Source organism: Eleutherodactylus coqui, chromosome 6, assembly GCF_035609145.1.
Source record: "Eleutherodactylus coqui strain aEleCoq1 chromosome 6, aEleCoq1.hap1, whole genome shotgun sequence".
NCBI classification, from domain to species: Eukaryota; Metazoa; Chordata; class Amphibia; order Anura; family Eleutherodactylidae; genus Eleutherodactylus; species Eleutherodactylus coqui.
In genome coordinates, this window is record NC_089842.1 from 26,018,407 (window position 1) to 26,035,796 (window position 17,390).

Genomic DNA, 17,390 nt, shown 5'->3' on the forward strand with positions numbered 1-17,390 from the left:
AAGGACAATCACTGCCTGCGGGTGACACCGCTGCCTCTTCTCCTGGGTTACATGCTAGCATTGCTGTCCAACACCCCCGCACGATCCTGCATCCACAGCACACACAAAAGTGTCCCTGTGCAGCGTTCAGCTGCCCTCATGCCCCACGCTCGCTTCATAGCCACACCACCCTCATGTCTATTTATAAGAGTGTACTGGATGAGGAGGAACCGGAGACACACTCTGCATAGGGTTGGCAGTGCCAGGCAGTGACCCTCTTTGAAAGTGTGGGCGATAGCCCACAATGTTGTTGAGAATTGATGATCAATTGACGTTTGATCATCATTCCGATCACGTGCCACCTCCATCGGAAAAATTGTCAGGAGCCGCAAATGTGGGCATAAAGGGGACTCAGGTGCCAGCACTTCTACACATCTCCACAATGCAGCAATACTCTGTGAGGGAAGCACGTGAGCCAGCCCAGGGTCAGGCTCAGTCCCAGCCTCCATCTTGTGTGACCCAATGTGCCGCGAGTTACATAGCAATGGGAAATCCATGTGTCCCCACACAATTCATTCTGTGTAGGTGTTAGATAGCTCAACACTGCAATGGAAAGTCTTTGAGTTCCTTGGGCTTGCCTATGCTGTCGGTGCACAAAGATGGTATTACACAAGAAGAAATCATAGCGCCAAAACATGGCAAAGTTTCACCCCGCCAAGGACCTCAGCCCACATTTCTACCCTAGTCAGTCAGTGTGCGTGCCAGACAGGTAAAACAACGCAATGGGAAGTCTTTGTGCACCCACAGCATAGGCGAGCCCAAGGAACTTAAAAATGGTATTACACATAAGGAAATCAGAATGCCAAAACATGGCAGAGTTTCACCCCGCCAAGGATCTCAGCCCACATTTCTACCCTAGTCAGTCAGTGTATTTGTGTCAGACAGGTAAAACATCGCTATGGAAAGTCTTTGTGCACTCACAGCATAGGCGAGGCAAAGGAACCCACGGAAAGTATTAAACATGAAGCAATTACAGTGCCCAAACATGGCAGAATTTCACCCTGCTAAGGGCCTCAGCCTACTTTTCTGCCCTAGTCAGTCAGTGTATTTGTGTCAGACAGGTAAAACACCGCTATGGGAATTCTTTGTGCACTCACAGCAAAGGCAAGCCAAAGGAACCCAAGGAAAGTATTGTCCACACCCTCAGCAATCGTGGGCGTAAAGCAGACTCTGATGCTAGTACAGCTGTGAACGTCTCATTAATGCAGTAACGCTCCTTTTGTTTGGCCCAAACTAGTGCCTCAGATAACTGTGGTAACACGAGAGAAAATACATGTTGCCCAGTGCTGATCCCCTGACCCCAAGCAGGAGTAGGAGGTGGCATTACAAGGCAAAGAGACCATGACCAGGACCCACTATAGTCTGTGTGGGAAGTATGTGAGTGGGCCCTGAGTCAGGCTTGGTCCCAGCAAACACCTTGTGTGACCCAAGGTGCCCTGAGTTACATAGCAATAGGGAATCCATGTGTCCCCACACAATTCATTCAGTGTAGGTGTCAGATAGCTCAATCAACACCGCAAGGGGAAAGCCATCTGCACTCTGCACCCCACCCAAGTCAGTCAGTGTATTTGTGCCAGACAGGTAAAACACCGCTATGGTGTTTGTGCACCCACAACATAGGCGAGCCAAAGGAACCCAAGGAAAGTATTAAACATGAAGCAATTACAGTGCCCAAACAGGGCAGACTTTCACTCCGCCAAGGACCACGACCTCTGTACACACCGTCAGCAGTCGTGGGCATAAAACGGACTCCGATGCTAGTACAGTAGTGAACGTCTCATTAATGCAGTAACACTCCTTTTGTTTGGCCCAAACCAGTGCCTCAGATAACTGTGGTAACATGAGAGAAAATACATGTTGCCCAGTGCTGATCCCCTGACCCCAAGCAGGAGGAGGAGGTGGCATTACAAGGTCAAGAAACCATGACCAGGACCAGCTATAGTCTGTGTGGGAAGTATGTGAGCGGGCCCTGGGTCAGGCTCAGTCCCATCCTCCACCTTGTGTGACCCAAGGTGCCCTGAGTTACATAGCAATGGGGAATCCATGTGTCCCCACACAATTCATTCAGTGTAGGTGTCAGATAGCTCAACACCAAAAGGGGAAGTCTTTGAGTTCCTTGGGCTCGCCTATGCTGTCAGTGCACAAAGATAGTATTACACAGGAAGAAATCAGAGTGCCCAAACATGGGGGAGTTTCACCCCGGCAAGGACCTTGGCCTCAGTCCACATTTCTGCCCTAGTCAGTCAGTGTATTTGTGCCAGATAGGTAAAACACTGCGATGGGAAGGATTTATGCACCCATAGTATAGGCAGACCCCTGTAACATTCCTCTAGCAAAGGTATAGGCAGACCCCTGTAACATTTCGGTAGCAAAGGTATAGGCGGACCCCTGTAACATTTCTGTAGCAGAAGTATAGGCAGACCCCTGTAACATTCCTGTAGTAAAAGTAAAGACGGACCCAAGTAACATTCCTGTAGCAAAGGTATAGGCAGACCCCAGTAACATTCCTGTAGCAGAAGTATAGGCAAACCCCTGTAACATTCCTGTAGCAAAGGTATAGGCAGACCCCTGTAACATTCCTGTAGTAAAAGTATAGGCAGACCCAAGTAACATTTCTGTAGCAAAAGTATAGACAGACCCCTGTAACATTTCTGTAGCAGAAGTATAGGCAGACCCCAGTAACATTTCTGTAGCAAAGGTATAGGCGGACCCCAGTAACATTTCTGCAGCAAAATTATAGGCAGATCCCTGCAACATTTCTGTAGCAGAAGTATAGGCAGACCCCAGTAACATTTCTGTAGCAAAGGTATAGGTGTACCCCAGTAATATTTCTGTAGCAGAAGTATAGGCAGAGCACGTAACATTCTTGTGGTAAAAGTATAGACGGACCCCAGTAACATTTCTGTAGTAAAATTATAGACGGACCCCAGTAACATTTCTGTATCAAAAGTGTAGGCAGACCCCTGTAACATTTCTGTAGCAAGAGTATAGGCGAACCCCTGAAACATTGGTGTACCATGAGTGTAGGCAGAGGCCGGAAAAATGAGTTAGATAACAGTATAGGCGAGGGCCAGAAAAATTGGTGTACCAAGAGTACAAGTGCACCCCTGAAAAATTGCTCAACCGAGAGGGCAGGTGAAACACAGAAACATTTTTTAAAGATACAGCTCACTGTTGCTTAATGTGTAAGAGAGCCTGGAGGCAGTCCTGTGAAAAAAATTGGTTTCTGTTAAAGTATCAATACTTTAGGGGGGCGTGGCTTGGAGAGGCACAAGGACGGACACAAGTGCTTAAGCTCCATCTAAAGCAGGCTCACAGCGACCAACAAAGCTACTGCAGACGGGAGAAAACCTTCCCAAAAGACGTGTGAACCTACCTGGCACCCGGTAATGTCGAGGAGAAGGACGGCCAAAACAAAGCCATCAAGATTGGAGGACTTCTTTCCGGCGCGCGACTCCGTCTCTAACATGGTGCCGGAGGACACACCAGCAGACGGCACACTGATGGGGGAGCAGCAGGAGACCTTGGATGCCGCGGAGACAGGTGAGCCGCTGTCATCCAGAGAGGGGAGGGATGCGACCGAGGAGGGCATGGAGACTGTGAAAGAGGGAACAGCGCTGAGCTCCCAGGGAGTGGGGGACAACACAAAACACAGCAGAGGATATAAGATGGCGCCGAACACACCATCATTAAGTGCCCCCTCCCACACTGGCAGCCCGGAGAAACAAAGGCAGAGAATGTCAGAGAATGCTGCCTCAGCAGGCTCAGACCCCTTGCATTATGCCCAAAGCAATGTTAAAGATGTCGGTCTAGCCAGCCTCTCTGCCTCTAATAAACCAGCATCAGAATTATATATAAAAGAAATAGTTATGGCGCTACATGAAACCATCCAAAAAGATTTGAAGAACTTAACCTCACATGTCGACATGTCAGTCCAGGAAGTAAACAACCGTATGGATGGAGACCAAGATGGGGGAGCTGGTCAAGTCCCACAACTCGCAATAGACGCCCATTACGATTTAGAAGGAAATGTGACCAAATTAAAGCAAAAATTAATAGACTTAGAAGACAGAAATAGACGCAACAATGTCAAAATACGAGGCGTCTCTGGAAAAATCTCAAATGCTGAAATTACGGGATTTGTAACACAGTTCCTCCGAAAAATTCTCCCTAACGTCCCAGAACAAGAACTAAAAATTGATAGAGCACACCAAAATTTCTTAAAGAGAACACCCCAAGGGATATTATTGTTCGCATACATTACTATAGCACCAAGGAAGCTCTCATGAACACTGTAAGAAAACTTAAAATACTCCCTAGCCCCTACACTGATATACGCATTTTCATAGACTTATCACAAGCCACCATGGAGGCAAGACGAGGCTTCGCAGAAGTGACATCAGCCTTGAGAGAAGCGAATATCCCGTATAGATAGGGCTTCCCCACAAAAATTATTATTATCAGAGCAAACACAACTCATGTATTCCACAACCCCACATCTGCTATGGAGACTCTGAAAGTTTGGGTCATTACGTTCCCAAAACGTGCCTCGGTCCCGATCAAAGACCCTGCTCCTGGCATGTCCGGAAAATAAGATAAGGACTCCTAAACATCTAGTGCTACCTCACTTTCTTCCCGTCAAAATGAGATGCAAGTGAGCCCTCTCACCGTAGTGACTCTACCCCCCAACAAATTATGCAAGCGCAAGCTTGTGTAGACAATCCCTCTAAGGATTGTCCACGTCCCACTTCATTCCCCAAGCATCGCATATCTACATGTGGGGATACAATTACTGTTCTTTGGTCTGTGATTTTTATGACCACCCTGTGGCTTGAGGAAAATTACTGTCTTAACAGTAAAGCTATTATTCACAGTCCTTTACACCTGTTAAATGTAATTTTACATGTTGTTTATATTTGTTTGTACAGTTTCTATTCCCTGGCAGTGTCATACGCATTCATCTGGTCTCTTACGCCTCCAAGAAATTGCGCACCACCACAAAGATGGCTACCAAGTTGATGTCTTTGAACGCCAATGGTCTGAACACCCCCTTCAAAAGAAACTCCCTATGGAGAGAAGCCATCAAAACACTCTGGATGGCTCATAAAGCCTACATAAGAGGCATTCTTATAAAGACGGGAACCAGATATAAGAAAGAGAAACAAAAAAATACCGAACTATTGATAACAAAAATCCAACTCTTAGAAAGTCAGGTCCACATCTCAGCAACTAAACAATTATATGACGACTTATTTAAAACGAGACTGGAACTACGCAAAGTACTACAAGGAGACTTTGACAGAGAAATAACAACCCGCTGGGCCAACGTCTACGTGTCGTAGAATTCCTTTGCGGAATCACGGCTTACTCAATTAGGAATGATCACACCCTTCCAGATTGATTGATTAAGGTATCGGACAGTGCACTGTCTCCCAGAAATCACTTAGTCTGACCCAAGTTCAAGAAAAAGTAACTTCCTGTTTATTCTTGGCGCGTAACAAAGCTTTATAAGGCACATCAAACACAGCCCTTTTGGGGCAGGCAAGAATTACATAGACACAATGTGTTGATTGATTATTGGATAAGCGTCTTCCTTCATCCGGTCATCTGGTATTGCCTGTCACGTGGTGGCACTCTGGAGAGTAGAATGGGCTGTCTCGCCCCACGTGTGTCAAAACCGATATGATTGGAGGCTATTTCATGAATTAGTAATTGCATAGACCGCCCATGTTATTTGCGTCTGTTTCCAGTAAAATAGCTGGGGGATTTTCGCGGTAATCAAAAAACGGTAGTCCGTCTCGGATGCGGTTGATTGTCTGATTCCTAGTTCCGTATTAGTGCATGCAGCTGGACAGTCAAATATATTTATACATGTTGGTTACGGGCTAAATTGCTAAATTCCATCTTTGTCAGCAGAGTTATGAAAAACAGATATTTCATTGCCTAATAGTATTGTGTAATTGTACGTACACTTCTATAGTTGAATCAAAACAGATTTAAAGCATTTGAATTAACAAATTTCCCCGTAAGGCCCCCCAAATCCCAAAACACAAAGATTTATATACTGGGATTGCCATCACATACGCATCCATAAATAAACCCTCTAAATGGATGGCCAACCTAACAAGAAAGAAAGTAGTTAAAGCTAATATTCCACATGTTTGGAACTCAAAAAATAAAGAATATAAATTATTCAACCCTAAACAAATATTGGAGACATTTCGCTCCTACTACAGTAATCTATACAATCTAAAAACTGACCCCCAACTCACACATCCATCATCAGTAGACATAAAAAATTTCCTAAATAAAATTAAACTACCAACAATTGACACAAACCAAGCAAACATACTGGAACGCCCGATAACAACAGCTGAAGTGGCGGATACGATAGCCTCTATGAAATGCAAAAAAACCCCAGGCCCAAACGGGTTCTCGTCAGAATATTATAAGTCATTCTCTGGGACGCTGTCCCCCTATCTGGAAAGAACCCTCAACTCAGCTATGGTAAAGGGCTCCATTCCCGAGGAAATGCTCCAAGCCACTGTGATAGTACTGCCCAAACCAAATAAGGAACCAGTTGAACCAGCAAACTTCAGACCGATATCTTTGCTCAACTCTGACATTAAAGTGTATGCAAAAATAATAGCAAACAGAATGATAAATGTTCTTCCTGATGTTGTGCATCCTGACCAGGTTGGATTTGTAAAGGGGCGGCAGGCCTCGGACGGCATGAGGAAGCTTCTTAATCTCATTCATTCCTCCAAAAACTCTGGAACTCCAACAATTATGCTAGCCTTAGATGCAGAAAAGGCTTTTGACCGTGTTCACTGGGGCTACGCCGTCCGGGCCCTGTACTCGTGCCCAACTTCCAAGGTACTAATTGATGGAACTCCCACCGACAAATTTTTAATAACAAATGGTACGCGCCAGGGATGCCCTTTGTCCCCAATCTTATATATTCTTATGGTGGAGCAGCTGGCCGAACTAATCAGATCCTCTATTGAAATAAGAGGAATCTCCCAAAACTTTCGCCAGCATAAAATTGGACTATTCGCCGATGACATCATTCTCACACTAACACGCCCCCTTGAATCTCTAAGAGCAACATATCAAATTCTAGAACAATTCACCGAAATTTCATACTACAAGCTTAATGTGACTAAATCAATAATACTAGCATAAATGTGCCAAAAGACCTAAAACTCATAATTCAATCGGAGTTTCCTTTTAAATGGAGAACAGGAGGTATCCCCTGCTTGGGTACATTGATGTCAACTAATATCAATAAACTAGAAGAAATTAACTACACACCACTTCTGGAGTCAATCCAAAAAGAACTAAACCACTTGTCAAACATAAACCTCACTTGGTTGGGTAGGATTATGACATACATGAAAATTCTCCCAAAAATACTTTACCTCTTCAGAGCTTTACCAATTCCTATATAAAAAAATACCTTGAATAAATTACAAAAACAACTAACCACATTTGTTTGGAAGGGAAATAAGCCACGAATCGCTCTATTAATCCTAGCCCTACACCGCAGAAAAGGAGGTGTAGACATCCCCAACCTAGAAAAATATCTCAGCCATAAACCTAAATCGAACAAGAAACTGGGTGAGAAACAATAATACACCAAACATGGGTAGGTATGGAAACAAGCACAACCAATACACCCAAAGGTAACCTAATACTACTAGCTGCATCACTTGAGGCTACATTAAAAATTCCTAGCTTAAAAATCACTTTAAAAAACCCACCACCCACAGTAACAGCCTCAATTGAAACCTGGAAAGAGTTCACAGAAAAAGCAGCCCTTCAAGATACTAATAAAAAACCCATTCAGCCAATCAAGATACTAAATCTATTTATACCTGACCTAAATCTTGGAACCTGGAAAGAAAAAGGGATAAAAATGATAGACGACTTATTGATAAACAAAGAGATAACACCTTAAGAGGTCATACACTCGAAATTTAACCTACCCAAAAAAGAACTCTTCAACTACAACAGAATTACTACCTTCCTAAAAAAGGCACCCATACACAAAACTGTTATCCCAGCTACAGTTTTTGGAAAAATCATGTTGAATCCCTTAGAGGGCAAATCTGACACTAGACAATTCTACGATATTCTAACGGGAAACACTAACCTATCCAAAAAAGCACACATGATTATCTGGGAAAAAGAATTAGGCAAAATTATACCAACTGAAGTTTGGGGAAAAGCATTTAAAACGGCTTGCGACTCCACCAAGGGACTGTGCATCCTGGAGACACAATTGAAAATAAATCTAAGGTGGTACTTCACCCCAAGCTTATTAGTCACTAGACTCCACCACACCAACGACAAATGTTGGAGGGAGTGTGGCCAAAAAGGCACGCTTTCTCATATATTTTTTCCATGTCCCAAACTCAAAAGCTACTGGGGCTCTATCCTTAATATGCTTGATGTAATCTTAAAAACACATATCGAAAGGAAAGCTAAATTGATATTACTATTAATCGACTTAAATAAATACCCCCCAACACAAAGTACTTGCTGGGCCACGCCCTGATGACAGCCAAATATTTAATAGCTAAACGGTAGAGGACACCCACCCCTCCCTCATTTGGGAAATTTAAAGACTGTATGGCGCAACAATGCGTATTCGAAAAGTGGTTAGCGCTGAGAAATAACTCATTAAGAAAATACATGGAGGTATGGAGATCATGGAGACAAATCAGCTGAATACACAGGGAAATGCCAGTTGTTAAATTCTGTTTGTTCTTTCACCCCTTGCCTTTCAACATCACAGTTACACAAATGTTGAAAACTCTATAATTTTGTATTAGAAAACTAAAATTGGAAACTACATATTCTACGCTATAAAAAGCAAGCGCAGCAGTTTGGGTGCTGCAAAGTACCTGCAACCATCTCACGTCATGCAAGAAAGTTGCACACTCTTTACTTGATTACAATCCCAAATAAAGACCTAAAGTCAAAGAGTTATAAACCTATCCACTGATCCGGCACCCCCCATGAAGATATGGGCCAGGCATGGCATGTGTGTGAGGCTTCCGAGCGTCAGAGCCGCAACAGTTCGGGGGCCGTGTGTCTCTTGTCACCTAAGCTGAGTAGTTTCAGCACGGCCTGCTGATGCTTGACAACCGCTGTGCTGCCGCACCGCGCCACACCGACTACTGGCGACGTGCTGCTCACACTTCTTAATTGAGAGGTAGAGGTTGCGTAGGAGGAGGAGGAGGGGGAGGGTTTAGAGGAGGTGGCATAGACCGCCGCAGAGACCAGCACCGAGGTAGGACCCGCTATTCTGGGTGTGGGTAGGACGTGTGCGGTCCGAGGCTCTGACTAGGTCCCAGCCTCCTCCAAATTTACCCAATGTGCCATCAGGGAGATATAGTGGCCATGCCCGCAAGTACATGTCCACGTGTCCGTGGTTAAGTGCACCTTCCCAGTAACCGAGTTGGTGAGGGGACGATTAATGTTGCGGGAGACGTGCTGGTGTAGGGCTGGGACGGTACACCGGGAAAAATAGTGGTGACTGGGGAGCGAGTAGCGCGGGACCCCCATCAGCCTCTCCAGGCTGATTAATTTGGCAATGTGCACGTTTAAAGCTTGTGGGTGGCGGAGTATTTGCGCTTTCGCTCCAACGCTTGTGTTAGCGACAGCTGAACGCTGTGCTGAGAGACATTGCTGGATGGAGTGGAGGACAGTGGAGGTGAGGGTGTGGGTGCAGGCTGGGAGGCCCTTGTGCCTGTGTCTGCGAGGAGGATTTGATCTGTGTGGCTGGTTGGGGCACAGTGGATGAGGCAGTGGTGTGACCCGGAGGCGGTGAACGGCCTTCGTCCCACCTTGTTGGATGCTTGGCCATCATATGCATGTGCATGCTAGTGGTGGTGAGGCTGGTAGTGGTGGCTCCCCGGCTGATCTTGGTGCGACACAGGTTGCACACCACTGTTCGTCGGTCATCCGCGCTCTCACTGAAAAACATCCACACCTTTGAACACCTAGCCCTCTGCACGGAGGCTTGCCACGAGGTGGTGCTTTGGGAAACAGCTGGGGGATTCTTCGCTCTGGCCCTGCCTCTACCCCTTGGCCACCCCACTGCCTCTTCCAACCTGTCCTGCTGCTACACTTGCCTCCCCCTCTGAAGCCCTGTCCTCAGTAGGCTTAGCAAACCAGGTGGGGTCAGTCACCTCATCGTCCAGCTGCTCTTCCTCCGAATCCTCTGTGCACTCCTCTGTCGGACTTAGTGCCCTTACTACTACCTCACTGACAGACAACAGTGTCTCATTATCATCATCCTCCTCACGCACAAAAAACTCTTGAGACAGTTGCCGGATGTCCCAGGCCCCATCACCCGGACTCCGGGAACTTTCCAAAGGTTAGACATCAGTCACGACAAACTCCTCAGTTGAGAGAAGAACCATTTTTTCCCACTCATGGCAGGGACCCGAGAACAGTTCCTGGATGTCTGCCTGCTCAGAATATGTCATTTTCATGGAGTGAGGAGGCTGAGAGGAAGGAGGAGCAGCAGCCAGAGGATTCAGAGTTGCAGTTCATAATCCGGGAGTAGTGGATTGCGTAGAAGACTGGGTGGTCAATACATTGCTGGATGCATTTTCTGCCATCCACGACAGGACCTGCTCACACTGCTCTGTTTGTAATAAATGTCTACCACGCGGACCCATAAATTGGGATATGAAGCTGGGGACCCCAGAAACTTGCCTCTCTCCTAATCCCGCAGCAGCCGGCTGTGATTCACCTGGACCAGGAATTCAGCCTGTGCCCACACCCTTGCTTGGACGTCCGCGTCCTCATCCGCTTTCACGTTCTCTTACCCCTACTCCTCATCATGGTGGATTAAGAATAGGGCAGGGCCCAAATAAATTACCCCACTGTACAGCACTGACAACTGTGGCTTAAAGGGGTTGTCCCGAGAAAGCAAGTGGGGTTATGCACTTCTGTATGGCCATATTAATGCACTTTGTAATATACATCGTGCATTAATTATGAGCCATACAGAAGTTATTCACTTACCTGCTCCGTTGCTGGCGTCCCCGTCTCCATGGCTCCGTCTAATTTCAGCGTCTAATCTCCCGATTAGACGCGCTTGCGCAGAAGGGTCTTCTCCCTTCTCTTGGGTCTCGGCACGAGCGGAGTTCTGGCTCCGCCCCCTTCCACGCATCATCGCATAGCTCCGCCCCGTCACGTGTGCTGATTCCAGCCAATCAGGAGGCTGGAATCGGCAATGGACCGCACAGAGCCCACGGTGCACCATGGGAGAAGACCCTCGGTGCATCGTGGGTGAAGATCCCGGCGGCCATCTTGCTAAGGTAAGGAAGAAGTCGCCGCAGCGCGGGGATTCGGGTAAGTACTAAACGATTTTTTTAACACATGCATTGGGTTTGTCTCGCGCCGAACGGGGGGCCTGTTGAATAAAAAAAAAAAACTGTTTCGGCGCGGGACAACCCCTTTAATTCACCGCACACAGAGACTTGTGGATAGCAGAGGCTTTATGCTGTGACTTGAAAAAATTAACCCGCTGTCTTGCGCTGATACCTAGGGGTAATTTACTGCTTGCAGAGACTTGTAGATAATAGAGGCTGTGTGGAGTGGGGGAAGACTCCAAAGCCAGTGGATAGTGCTGGTAGCTGCGGCTATCTCAACCCCACCAAGGAAAGGGTATTGTGAGACGCTCTGCACAGCGGCAGAGCTTAAATACTTTGCAGTGGCCCAGGAAATATTACAGTACTGTTTATCGGTGAGACCTCTATCTAATGCACTGCAGACACAGAACGGTATAACTGAAGTCGTTCGCAGCAGGCTAAAAGTGCACTTTTACGGTGAGAGCGGCATTGTACAACACTGCAGCCTGAAAAAACAATTACTGAAAGGCTGCAAAACAGGCCTAGCTGCGTACTACAAAAATAGAAGCACTACAACTCCCAACAGATTCAACTAAAATGCAGACGGTCAGATGTCGCCCATGAAGGAGCTTTGGGGTTTTTGCACGGAGGATACGGACTGTATAGTGTATATAACTTTACCTATAGAAGCGGCTGTGGCCCAACGCTCTGTCTAATTCACTGCAGACACAGAACGGTATAAACGAAGTCGTTCGCAGATGGCTAGGAAATATTTGAGTGCTGTTTCACTGTGAGAGCTGGTTGTACGGCACTGCAGCCTGAGAACGCTATTACTGAAAGGCTGGGAACAGGCCTAGATGCGTAATACAAAAATGGATGCACTACAAATCCCAGCAGGCCCCAACTAAAATGCACATGGTCAGATGTAGCCCAACGAAGGAGCTTTAGGGTTTTTGCACGGAGGATACGGACTGTATAGTGCATATAACTTTCCCTATAGAAGTGGCTGTGCCTTAACACTCTGTCTAATGCACTGCAGGCAAAGAACGGTATAAACGAAGTCGTTCGCAGCAGGCTAGGAAATATTTGAGTGCTGTTTCGCGGTCAGAGCTGGATTGTACAGCACTACAGCCTGAGAACACTATTACTGAAAGGCTGCAAACAGGCCTAGATGCGTAATACAAATGGATGCACTACAATTCCCAGCAGGCCACAACTAAAATGCACACGGTCAGATGTAGCCCTAAGAAGGACTGTTGGGGTTCTTGAAGACAGGATCCTACACTAACACTTTCCTTATCTCAGCAGAACTTTCCCTATACTCTGTATAATAGACTGCAGACTGAGAACGCTATAGATGTAATGGCCTGCACAGCCCGAGACGAAAAAATAAAAATGGTGCACTACTGCTCCCAGCAAGCCACAACAGTAATGCACACGGTCAGATGTAGTCCTAAGAAGGACCGTTGAGGTTCTTGAAGACAGGATCTTACACTAACACTTTCCCTATATCAGCAGCAGCACTTTCCCTAACCTCTGCAGCGTGTGTCTGAGGCGAGCCGCTGGCGGGACCGCTTTAAGTACTCGGCGGTCACTTGATTCCGCCAGCCACTCACTGCTGGTGGCTGGGATAGGGCAGGCACGTCACAGCAGGAAGTGGTAACGCCTTCCCAGCATGTCTATTGGCTAGAACATGGCGCTAAACATGCATGGAAGGAAATGGAATTGACTCGAGTACTGCGTGGTGTTCGTCTCGAGTAACGAGCATCTCGAATACCCTAATGCTCGAACAGGCTTCAAGCTCGGACGAGTGTGCTCGCTCATCTCTAGTCCACACTAGTTGTCCATAACACTATCATGCGAGAAGAGAGAGAGAACATTCAAAAAGATCTAGAAAAGCTAGAACAGTGGGGGCTGTGACTAACAGAATGCTATTTAACAGAAAGAAATGCAAGGTTCAACATCTGGGCAAGAACAATGTAAAAAGCACATACAGAATGGAAGGAATTGAGCTAAGCAGAAGCACATGTGAAAAAGACTTGGTTATAATAATAGATCACAGACTGAACATGAGTCAACAATGTGATGCAGCAGCCGAAAAGGCAAACACAATTCTGGGATGTATTAGGAGAAGCATAAAGTCTAGATCACTTGAAGTAATTATCCCCCTCTACTCTTCCTTGGTTAGACCTCATCTGAAATACTGCACAGTATACATTAAATAATTAAAACTAAATTTTATTATAATTCATTAAAATATAGCCCATAGGGCACACCAAACAAAGACAGACAATTTCAGCCCTTGAGGACTAAGTGAGAATACTATTTCCCCAATGTGACTTGGGGATTAGGGACTCAGCCCAACCAGGTACCCCGATTTATATTGTTGGAATTGCCTAAATTGTTTGTGATCTTTCTGCTCAGATGGGGTTTTTACTAATCACTGGTTGCTTGATGATTAAATATACGTTCCATCACCTATATCATTCCTTCATGAGTATAGATGACCTTATTTCCCCCCGCGGATCATATCCATGAGGGAGGATGAAATGACGTACCTAAGGCCCGCGGATTTATCCGTGGACCTTACCCCAGCTTCTGCGCACGCGCCCGTTGCCAAAATGGCAGGCGCAGCGCAAAAGCCGTGGATTGACAGGGTAATTTAAAATCTCCCTGCTCCTAGCTACAAAACTTAGCCGAGAGCCTGGAGATTTCACGGGGGGCCGCGGTGAGCGGTTCCTGATCACATGTTCACCGTTATCCAATGGATAATGGTGATCACATAAAAGTTAAAAAAAAGGTGAAGCTTCATCTCCCCTCACTGATGCGATCCGTGAGAGGAGATGAAACTTTTTACCAGAGGCCTCTGTATTTGCACCCCGACGTGATCTTCCTCCGTGAACTTTCCTGGATTCTGCAAATTCGACCACCGACAAAACACTGGACACATGCGCAGGAGTCAGGGAGCCCAGGAAATTTAAAATCTCCTTGCTCCCAGCGACCAACCGCCGAGAGCCTGGAGCAGTGACCTTGTTGAACGGTCGCCGGTCACGTGATAAAAAGGTAGCAATCTACCTTAGGCCGGTCTCACATGACCGGATAGGAATTACGGATTCCGCATGCATCTGATCTGCGGTAATACCAGATCAATCGCATTGGATTACACAATTTCGCTCACATTAGCGGGTCGGAATTGCGTAATCAACTCGCAGAAAAGAGAACGCAGCAGGTTCTATTTTACTGCGTATATCCACAACATAGAGCCCATTGTGCTCCATGGTCGCGGATATACCCGCAGTCCATACGCAACTACATGGTGTACGGACTGCAGGTACCCGTGTCATCGCTAAGCGACGCTGCAGGAAATACAAACAAAAAAAAAGTGTACTGCGAATGACCGCCTGTGTGAGTATGCAGTTATGTGCAGTACATTACGCGGCCGTACGCAGGGTCACAGCCGGGCTCACAGCTGGGATCCGCTGCAGGCCTCCGCAAGAGGATTCCACATACGGCTGCGTGAGCCTGGCGTTATTCAGACCGCTACCTGTAATACGTAATTTACAAGAAGCCCCGGGAACGCTCGTCTTCATGCAGTTCCAGGAGCAGCTTGTTGAGCGCCTTCTGTGTGAGACCGCCGCACCTCAGCAAGATTACGAAGACTCACGGAACCCCACTTTTTACACCCCATCCCCGCCACTGAGGTCACAAAATACCCCCCAAAAAGCATGAGAGGAGGGGGGATAGCCGGTTCTATTGCCCCATGTACCCATACCAACCAGCCTCCGTAATTACCCCGGTCTTTGGAAATACCACACAGTTCACATTATTATTTTTATCTAAGATTTGGGGAACGCCGAAAAGGGCGCAGAGTGGGGGGGGGGGGGAGAATTTTTTTAACTTGTCAACTTTTATTCCGTACAAGTGAGCAATGAGGTCTGGAATTTATTCAGTTGTGCCCTGCAATCCAACGGGTGTTCCCTCCATTACAGGCCTTGCCATGTGTCCTATAAGTAAATTAGGGCCACAACAGGAATGTTTCTGAATACGGTACAAATGGGGGATCGATTTTGGGGTGAACGTCTTCATTTCTATGTACACTGTTATGATTTTCATTTTTTTGGCAATTGTGTCAATTTAAAAACAGGTTTTTTTTGTACAGTGTACATAGGAATGAAGACTTTCACCCCAAAATAGATACCCCCGTTTGTCCCGTGTTCAGAAACATACCCCTTGTGGCCCTAATCTACTTACAGGACACATGGCTAGGCCCATAATGGAGGGAATGCCCGCTGGATTTCAGGGTACAACTGAATAAATTCCAGGCCCCATTGCCCACTTATACGGAAAAAAAATTGACTTCCTAAAAATAATCCTCCCTCCCCGCCATCCCCATTTTTTTGGCATTCCTTAAATATTAGATGAAAGTAATAATACAAACTGCGTTTTATGTCCGATGACAGGGGTAATTACGAAGGCTGTTTGGGTTGGGCACATGGGGCAAGAAAACCAGGTATCCCCCCTCCTCTCTCGCTTTTTGGGGGGTATTTAATGACCTCAGCGGCGGGGATGGGGTGTAAAAAGTGGCGCTCTGAGGCTTTGAAATCTTGCTGCGGTCTCACACAGAAGGCGCTCAACAAGCTGCTCCTGGAACTGCATGAAGGCGAGCGTTCCCGGGGCTTCTTGTAAATTACGGATTACAGGTAGCGATCTGAATAACGCCGGGCTCTCACGGCCGTATGCAGAATCCGCTTGCGGAGGCCCGCAGCGGATCCCATTGGTGAGCCCGGCTGTGACCCTGCGTATGGCTGCGTAATGTACTGCGCATAACTGCCTACTCACACAGATGGTCATGCACAGTACACCATTTTTTGCTTATATTTCCCGTGCCGTCGCTAAGAGATGACCCGGGTACCCGCAGCCCATACACAATGTATTTGCACATGGGCTGCGAGTATATCCGTGGTCATAGAGCACAATGGGCTCTAGGTCGCAGATATCCGCGGTAAAATATAGCATGCCGTGTTCTGTTTCTGCGAGTGGATTACGTAATTCCGACCCAGTAATTGGGGGGAATTGTGTAATCCAATGCATGTGATTGATCAGTGGATTACCGCTGATCAAGCGCATGCAGAACCCGTAATTCCTCTCCAGTCATGCGTGACCGGCCTAATATTATATTGCTAATTTGTCACGTGACCGGGGACCGCTGAACGAGGCCACCGGTCACTGCTCCAAGCACTCAGCGACCGTTGGTTGCTCGGAGCAAGGAGATTTAAAATTTCCTGGGCTCCCCGGCTCCTGCGAATGTGTCCGGCATTTTGCCGGCGGGCACATACCCAGCAGCCGGCAGGATCCATGGAGGATAATTGCATCTGGATTCAAATGCGGAAGCATTCGAGAAGATGTTTCATCTCCTCTCACCAGATCACATCGGTGAGGGGAGATGAAACTTCCACTTTTTTAAGAACTTTTACGTGATCGCCATTATGCATTGGATAACGGCGATCATGTGACCTGGAACTGAATACCGTGGCTCCCCGTGACACCTCCAGGCTCTTGGCTACCTTTGGTAGCCAGGAGCAGGGAGATTTAAAATTTCTTGGGCAATCTTTCACTTTTGCGCATTCGTCCGCCATCATGCTGACGGACGCATGCACCGAGGCTGGGGTAAGGTCCATGGATCAACATCCCACCAGGCAACAAATCCGGGGACCTTGGGTACATAATTTCCCCCCCCCCCCCCCCTTACGGATCGTATCTGTAAGGGGAGATGAAACTTTAACTTTTTAAACTTTTAACTTTTTTTTTTTTACTTTTTAACGTTACATGATCACCATTATCCGATGGATAACGGTGATCATATGACTGGAAACCGCATACAGCGGTCCCCAATCATATCTCCCTGCACTCGGCTATCTGTGATAGCCGGGTGCAGGGAGATTTTGAATTTACCTGGCTCGCCGGCCATGTGGCGCGCAT